Below are 8,453 nucleotides of genomic sequence, written 5' to 3'. Positions count from 1 at the left end.
GTGGGGAGAAGAATAAACCTTTTTTAAAAAATGAACATCATGGCCAATATCTTTGGAGCCTCATCAAGAACAAAAACTGTGGTGAGTTTGTCAACAGAGCCAGCCTGTAAACAAAGGTGAGAATTGTTGCCGCTTTTAACAACAGATAATATTTGAATGATAATATGAAGAGAGTTTAACATGGCCATGATGTGTTGAGCCATGAAGCTCAAGGCTTCTAACTGGATCACACTTTGGAAGACATCCATAGAGATTGTCTCTGCAAAGTTGCCCAGCCCCTTCAAGGTCTTGAGGGAAGGAAGGATTTCTGTCTCAAGGAATTATAACAAGAAAAATTCTCAGAGTCAACCATCTTGACTTCCTTGCTAGATTTTGATGACAAGGTCATAGTTCCCTTATCCTGTGTGATATTTCCCTTTTACGTTCCCTGTTTACTGGAACACACTTCCCAATTCACCTGGCACACTTCTTCCAGGTTCAGGGTTCACAGTGTCACATGTTGAGGGCTGGGTATTAAGGCCTCATGACACCTTGCCCCAACCACCCTGCCTACATTACACTGCACCACTCGCTAATCTCTTACACATTTTTCTTAGTGTCTTGAAATCAGTCAAGAGGAACATCATATGTGAGTGAAGAACAGACTCAACCCCTACTGAAACAAGCAACCAACAATGAGGTGGACTTTAGTTTGTCTCCCAAGAAAACTTAATCCAGAGGAATTAAAGAACACAGGGTTAGCTCTGACCTGAGTGACTTTGCCTTCCTTCTTTTTGCTCCATTATCCCTAAAATGCCAATCTCTGAGGCCTCTATTCTATCCATCTGAAAAAAGAAAAGAACACTCCCTCTTCTTCAGAAGGTGTCTTAATGTTCTTTATATCTCTCCTGCTTATTTCCATGGGGCAAAGGTTAGTCATTCAGCCACATACTACATAAAAGAGTAATTTACTGTTTTACAAAGTAACTAATGGTTTCCAGGGTAACAGTTCTCAGTATCCACCCCAAGAATATGCATGGCAAGGTGGTTTTTCTTATCTGTTCATCACATCTTATCTAATCACTGATGGACTGCCACACCTTTTTATTACTAAACTACAAACTCCAAAAGAACTGGGGCCTTGCTGTATCTTTAGTACTCAGAACTGCACCTGGAAACCTGGAATGTGGCTCAGTCAGAAGAGGGATGTCAGAGCACACGTGGAAGTCCTGGGTTTGGTAACTAACACAGCATAAATTATCATCTTAGCATTCAGAAGGTGGAAGCAGAAGGAGTTCAAGTTCATCTTCAGCTACATAGACAGTTGGAGGCCAGCCTCAGCTAATAAGACCCTGTCTCAAAAAACAAACAAACAAAACAACAACAACAAAACCCAATCCAATTAAAAAGCAACATTTTGTAATTAAGTACTTGATTTCAATGTAGTGAGTTAGAGGTCTGGGGATTAATTGTGGAATGCATCAAAGGTTTGGCATGAATTGCCTTCTCTTGTTATGTCGGATACTTGGAAGAGGCCTGGACTGTAGCTCAGTGACAAAGTGTTTATAAGACATGTGTGAGGTTCTGGGTTTGATCCCCAGCACCACATATACGGTCACTAAATCAAAAGAGCACACAACATGACACGAGACAGGGCACCAAAAGACATTGGAATAAACTCTGAGCCTAGCCACAGTATTCAATGTTAACACTGCAGGTTGAAGTTTCTCTCTCAGAGTTGCTTCTAAGCAAATGTTTGCCCAGAAACAATGAACTCCATGCCGATAAGAGATCATTTAGTTAAAGTCAACAGACTTGCATTCCCTCTCAAGATCTCTTCATTAGCTGGGAGAATGGAGGCACACACTTAGAATTTCAACATTCGTGAAGATGGGGGGACCAGTTCAAGACATCCGCTACAAAAGTGGCTGTAGGTCAGCCTGGGACCAAGTAGACAGTTTCAAAATATAAGAATCAAAACCAAAATAAAATCTTTCAGTTTTCCTTTATTCCTGGCTTTAGGATTAGATGACAGATCTTGTAAATTAGTTTTGTTATCAGTACAATAAAGATTACAATATGTTAATTAGAGCCATGAACAATTTGTATGACAATCTGAGAAGTCCCTTAAGCCTAGTGAAAGTTTGATAAATGTTAATTTCACCATTGTTGTTCCCAGAATATGGAAGGACTTAGAATATGCAAGTGCATTATTTAGCAAAAATAATAGATTTCTTAAAATAAAAGGTAAAAAAAATAATAGATAGATTAAGAAAGTCCCAGTTCTGTTTAGTTACCTTCTTTTCCACTTTCATGTTAGATTCAGTTTTAAGGTTGAAATAGATATTTTTGAAAATTTAAGAAATACTTTAGGGCATTAATAGCTTAAATGTTTACATTTAGTATTCAAACATACTTCAAACTATTTTGTTTTCTCAGTGATGGCTTAACTGGAGTTTTGCTTTCTGAGTTACTTTTGCTCGGGAAGAGAGCAAAAACCAAGTTCCTGGCATTGAAGTTTTAAAGCAGCATATGCTATGCGTGCATTTCTGTGTACACAGAGTTTTAGTGTTAAGAAGAGTTGTCAGGTGTTTCATTTTAAAAGGCTCTTAATTTCAAACAAAGCCACCGTTAATACATTCCTATTTCATTGAAAAGGAGATCTAGTGCTAGACCAAATTGTGCCCTATCCCCAACCTGTCACATGGTGATTACTCTTTGCTCTGTAGCCTCCCTCTACCATCCATGCCTATGTCCTAGGACTTGCTTTGTCCCTGTCCCACCCTCAAACATGCTAAAAACTAGAAAAGAATGTCCTCACATTCGAGACACCATTTTTCCTTCCAAGTACTATTTTCCTTTGAGAGTCTTCCAAAGTCTGTTCAAACAGTATACTATTTTCTTTTTCCCTCAAGTTCTAAACTCTTAAGTATTTCCCAATGATGCAACAAAAGAGGAGACCATTTTCCTTAATATGCAAAATGATGGATTTCTAGTGGCTAGACTGTGTCTTTGGAAGACAGTGAGTGGACTGCTGTGTTGTATACATTCTATAGCTACAACACCCATGTAGTACAGCTGTTTCCATGGTTGGGCTGGCCACAGCTGCCTTTCTAATTTTACCATTTGTTGAAAGAGCAGAAAAGATTAAATAAGGTGACTCTTCTCACCACAGTGAGAATTCAACAAAAATCCACACTTTCAGACCCATGAAAGGCAAACTTATTCAACTGGGTGGAGGTACGTGGATAAACATAAACACGTCAGCCAACTGGTAAACAAGGTTTGCCGTGATCGTCCTTAACTGGGAACTTGTTTTGAAATTCTATGTTTCTCTGTGTCCTGTTTCCAGTTTATATTAGGTGGTTGTGTTAAATTACACATTCAGGCAGGATTTGAAGGATCTGAAGGCTGTGGGATCTGACTGGTAGACAAGGAGCAACCACCACATTACTGTTACTGAGGCTTGGGTCCTGATCTGCACACAAAAAACGCAAACCCAGGCAGTGGCTGCAGCCCCACTGAGGGTTGACTCAGACAGCAAGTGATCCAGCTACCTGTAAGGGATGAACAACAAACCAAGTTTTAAAATAAGCCTGAAAGAACTGAGTGTAAGCAGAATCCAATGACCAGTTTCTCAAGGACAGAGTGGGTCTAGGACCTTGGAATAAATTTCACAGCTGTGTGAACAACTCACCTGTAGAGAGGCACTTCATGAAACACCGGGTTTTGGTTTATGTAAAACGCCCTATTCTTTTCTTGATGACCTACTAAGTCTTCCATGGTTTTGATTTTCCTAGTCTGGAAGGAGCAGAGTAAAAGACCTCTTCCTTGGCCATAAAGAGGCCATAAAGTACTAACAAGAAGCAGCATGCTGCCCCTCCTACAAACCATCGTGACACGATAGCTAAGTGAGTTTGAAACAGTGCTCATGACAGAAAAGTACGAAGAGCAATGGAACGGGGTGGAGCACAACGACAGCACTACTGAGGTTGTATTTGCGAGGCCTGGACTGTAGCAAAGACGTGGAACCGAGAAAGGAACTGAGAAAATCGCCACAAGGTCACATTTGCAAGTTACAGAGATGGAATTAAGAGTTGATTCTGTACAATTCAAAGGCTTTGCATTTTCACAATATCACAGAGAGATCTCTATTTCTTTCATCTGTTCTGAGCATCTCTAGAAATAAAGAAACAGAATTGAAAATGCTCAGAATAATTATAGCAATGTGTTCCTTAGAGGTTTCTTCTGGAATCCCGAAATCCCAGGACTAGGTTTGTCTTGTTTGAGATGCTTTTTATTTATAACCTATTCGACTGTTTTCCTATTCGTGTTTTTCTGGTTTGCCAACTCCTGGAGATCTTCGTGATACCTGTTCTCAGTGTGCCTTCCTTTCCTTCAGCTGTGCAAATATTGAAGTTATTAAAACACAGAGCGTAAATACATGAAAGCAGGAGCACTTTGTTTCCAGTCCCTTCCGTCTTCCCCCACCTGGGTACCACAGTGTCGCGAACACACCACCAACACACCAACACGCCAACACCATTCATCCAGGTCAGGGCCACCAAAACAGCCCACAAGGGAACACTCACACTTCACCTGTCTTCCTTTGCAAGTTTTGTTTTGTTTTGTTAAATACATTTCCTTAAATGCTAACATTAACTCCTGGCTCAAATAAGCCAGGAAGAGAAGGAGGTGTAAGCAGAATCCAATGGCTGGCTAAATGCTAAAGCAATAGGGCTAAGAAGTTGGAAATAAAGTTTTGTAGGCAGGAATATTAAAAAAAAAAAAAAAAAAACAAGTTTCCAAAACAAGCCTGCAAGTCATTTCTTTCTGCTTAATTCCAACACTTATACAGCTTTGTCAGATTTTTCCCACAGTTCCAGTCAGGTCATAGTCTATACAGATTCGAAACATGGAAAAATATAGTTTTCTTACCCATGCAAGAAAAAAAATCACTTCTCTTACATATAGATCTCAACCGATCTAATTAAATAAAAATTAATCCAGTTAGTCAGATATCATGATACATACCTAGAATCTTAGCACTCAGGAGATTCAGGCTATAGAGACATCATGAAAATTAAAGGACAATGTGGGCTATATAAGTAAGGCTATCTCAGAAAAAAAGAAAAAAAGCTAAACTATGAAGCTTCGAGATAGATCAGAGGGTAAAATTCTTGCTGTCCAAGTGTGGGGCCCTAAGTTCGAATCCCCACAACCACATAAAGTTGGCCGTGGTAGCATGTGTCTACTAGTCCTCCTACACCAAGATGGGAGGCAGAACCAGAGGAACCTCCAGAGGCTTACAGGCTAACTATCCTGGCTCACACAATAGAGACAGCAGCAGGACCCTTCCTCGTGTTGGAAGGCAAGACCTCTGACCTTTACACACATGCCATGGCCCACATATCATTGAAGGAAATATGAATTTATCTTTATCTTTGTAACCTCCCAGTCATGTGCCATGTGTTAAGTGTCTGTAGCATGGCTGTAAAATGGGCTGTAAGAATTGTAGCCATTTTACCAGCACCAAAACATTAACCTGTGAAAAGATATGTAGCTCTAAAATTATAGCTAAACCTTTTGCAGATGAGTTACAGAAAGCTTAATTCCCGTATTAAAGGCTTCATGTAGAGAAAATAGTACAATATTTTTAAATTGAGTACAATATAAAATACAACTTGAGTTGTACTATTAATACATGTGGATTGCTAAGAAACGAAGCATCCAAACTGAACGGTGGAGGGCTGGCATGTGTGGGTGCAGCTTATCATGGAGGAAAAGCTAATGTGAACTTGAGTGGGTGCTTATTCAGATCAGAATGAGCTGGATACAAAGTGTAAGCAAATGGAAACTATACAGATGGCCCAGGTTAAGAAAGGTTGGAATCGTAATTTTTTTTTTTTTTACTTAAAGATGCTACACAAGGAATACACATTTGGCAGAAATATGCTGTAACCATTTAATACAGTGTTCCTGGCGTTATGTTGACCTCCAACCACAAAGTTATTTTTGTTGCTGTTTCATAACTGTAATCTTTCTACTGTTATGAATCATAGTGTAAATATCTGCATTTTCTGATGGTCTTAGGTAAGCCCTGTGAAAGAGTTGTTCGACTCTTAAAGGGGTTGCTACTAAGAGGTTGAGAAACACTGCCATAGACAACTAAACAGCATTGGAAGATTAAGTTAAGTAGATGCCAGATGTCCAGTTTTGAAGTCTTTTAATCTTTGCAAAACTGGCTAGAATTTATTTTACACTTCCTTATAGAAATACAAGCGGAGGAAAATGATAAATGTTCATGTCACTCTGGTAGCTATATAGAAATTAGGTTGAGATTATCCAGGCAGGTTCGGGGCAGGCAGTGATGCCAGGAAACAGACACAAACAGCTTCAGCTCTTAGTGCTTTGATTAAATGGCTGTCATGTGTTTTTATGCTTGTGTGTTCACATAGGACATGACATATGTGTTTGGTGACATAGTCAGAGGAGCAGGAAGTTTATGATGTCTATCAGATGACACTTGTTACTCAAATGAGGGGCAGCTGACTGGAAATTGTGAATTGAAGCCACATGTGAGCTAAGCGGTAAATGTATATGGGATGATATTTATGAAAGATATGAGAAAGGAAGGGGGAGAGAGAACTAAGAAAGAGAGTTAAAACAGAATGAGGTTTGGTGACTGCTTAGCTGTGGCAGAAGGGATAGTAGTAAGACATCGAACGTGTTCTAAATTATTGAATGACTATATAGATAGTAAGTAGAGTGGTTAGTGCATTAACTTTCAATTTATACTACTTGGGTTCAATTTCTAGCTATAGCACTTACAAAGACTTATTCTTTGCCAGGTGTGGGCGTAATGACTGTAGTTCTATTACTTGAGAGATAAAGGCAGGCAGATCAGGAGTTCAACGTCACCTTGGCTAAATGGCATGTTTGGAGCTAGCCTGGGCTTCATGAGACTGTCTCCAGCCCTCTCACCTCTCTGCTCCCTAAAAGAATGAATTGCCCTTACGACTTACTGATTATAACATCAGTAAAAAGTTATGTAACCTCTAAGAAGCTCTTGTTTCTCAACTTTAGCCCATAGTGTTTTTGTGAAGGTTAAATGACACGGTTTTGTCATGCACTGAAAGTAGCCTGGATGAAGGTGTTAATTATTCCTGTATTATTTAGGAAAAATAGTCCCCAAATGATGAAGCCAGACTCCACCAATTGTTCTTGGCTCTCTGACTTAGTGTGAATGAAAACACTTTCCCATTTAATGCCTTTACTCGTTGCTTTCTGTTTCCTTATGATTCTATCCAAAGTCAACCACGGAAAGGAAGTGGAAACCCGGTCTTTGACAGACATCTTTAGCTGCTTTGTCACTTGCTGGCAGGTCATACTACTAGAGCTTTTTCTTAAGAATTTCAACAACAACAGACAGGGCTTTAAAATACTTCCTTAGATGCAAGTATAATGTGGATGAGAAGATTTAAGGACACAGTTGGGTAAGTTTCTCATTCCCAACCTTGGAGCATCTAACAGGAGCATGACTGCCTCTTCTTGTAGTAAGTAGTAAGTGGATGCTGCCTAACTCACAGGTCTTTCAGATTCTTATTCTTCTTACAACTAATATTTTGTCTATTTTGTAGCACTTGCTATTCTTGAATATTTTGTATTTTAAATATATACAACATTTGTATGAGGTAGGTCCTATCATTATAAATCATTTTATGGATAAAAAAACCTGAGAAATATCTGGGTAGTTATGACACACACCTTTAATCCCAGCACTCAGGAGGCAGAGGCATGCGATCTCTGTGAACTGGTCTCTTTGAGGCCAGCTTGGTCTGAAGAGTGAGTTCCAGGACAACTAAGGCTATACATAGAAACCCTGTATAAGAAAAACAATAAAAAATGAAAACAAACTCCCCTGAAAACAAAAACCCCTGAGAAATAGATGAAGCAATTTTTCTGTAAAACAGTGTAACTGAAAAAAAAATCCATGACTTTCTGGATTCTGTTGGTTACTTTGAAACAATGTGTAGCCCTGCATGTTGGTGCTTGCCTGATTCCTAGCACAATGGGAGGCTGAGGCAAAGGTCCACTGCAAATTCAGGGCTAGTCTAACCTACACAGTGAGTACAGAGTGAGATGCTGTTTCCAAAAAACCATGGCCAGGGAGCTTGGGAAATGGCTTAGTGGCTAAGCATGGGAACCTCAGCTTAAAACCCAGCAACGGTCACCCCTGAAAACATGCATGTAAGTGACATTATACAGAGTAAGTAGGCTGCATTTATGTAATGAGTAGTTATGTGTGTATGTATGTGTGTGTATGTGTGTGTACGTGTGTATGTATGTGTATGTATGTGTTTATGTATGTGTGTGTATATATGTGTATGTATGTGTTTATGTATGTGTGTATGTATGTATTATGTATGTATGTGTGTGTATGTATATATATGTGTGTGTATGTATGTATGTGT

The sequence above is a fragment of the Grammomys surdaster genome, unplaced genomic scaffold (assembly GCF_004785775.1).
Source record: "Grammomys surdaster isolate TR1022 unplaced genomic scaffold, NIH_TR_1.0 126531, whole genome shotgun sequence".
Classification (NCBI taxonomy): Eukaryota; Metazoa; Chordata; class Mammalia; order Rodentia; family Muridae; genus Grammomys; species Grammomys surdaster.
The sequence above is the reverse complement of the archived record's forward strand: the minus strand, read 5'-3'. Positions refer to the sequence as shown.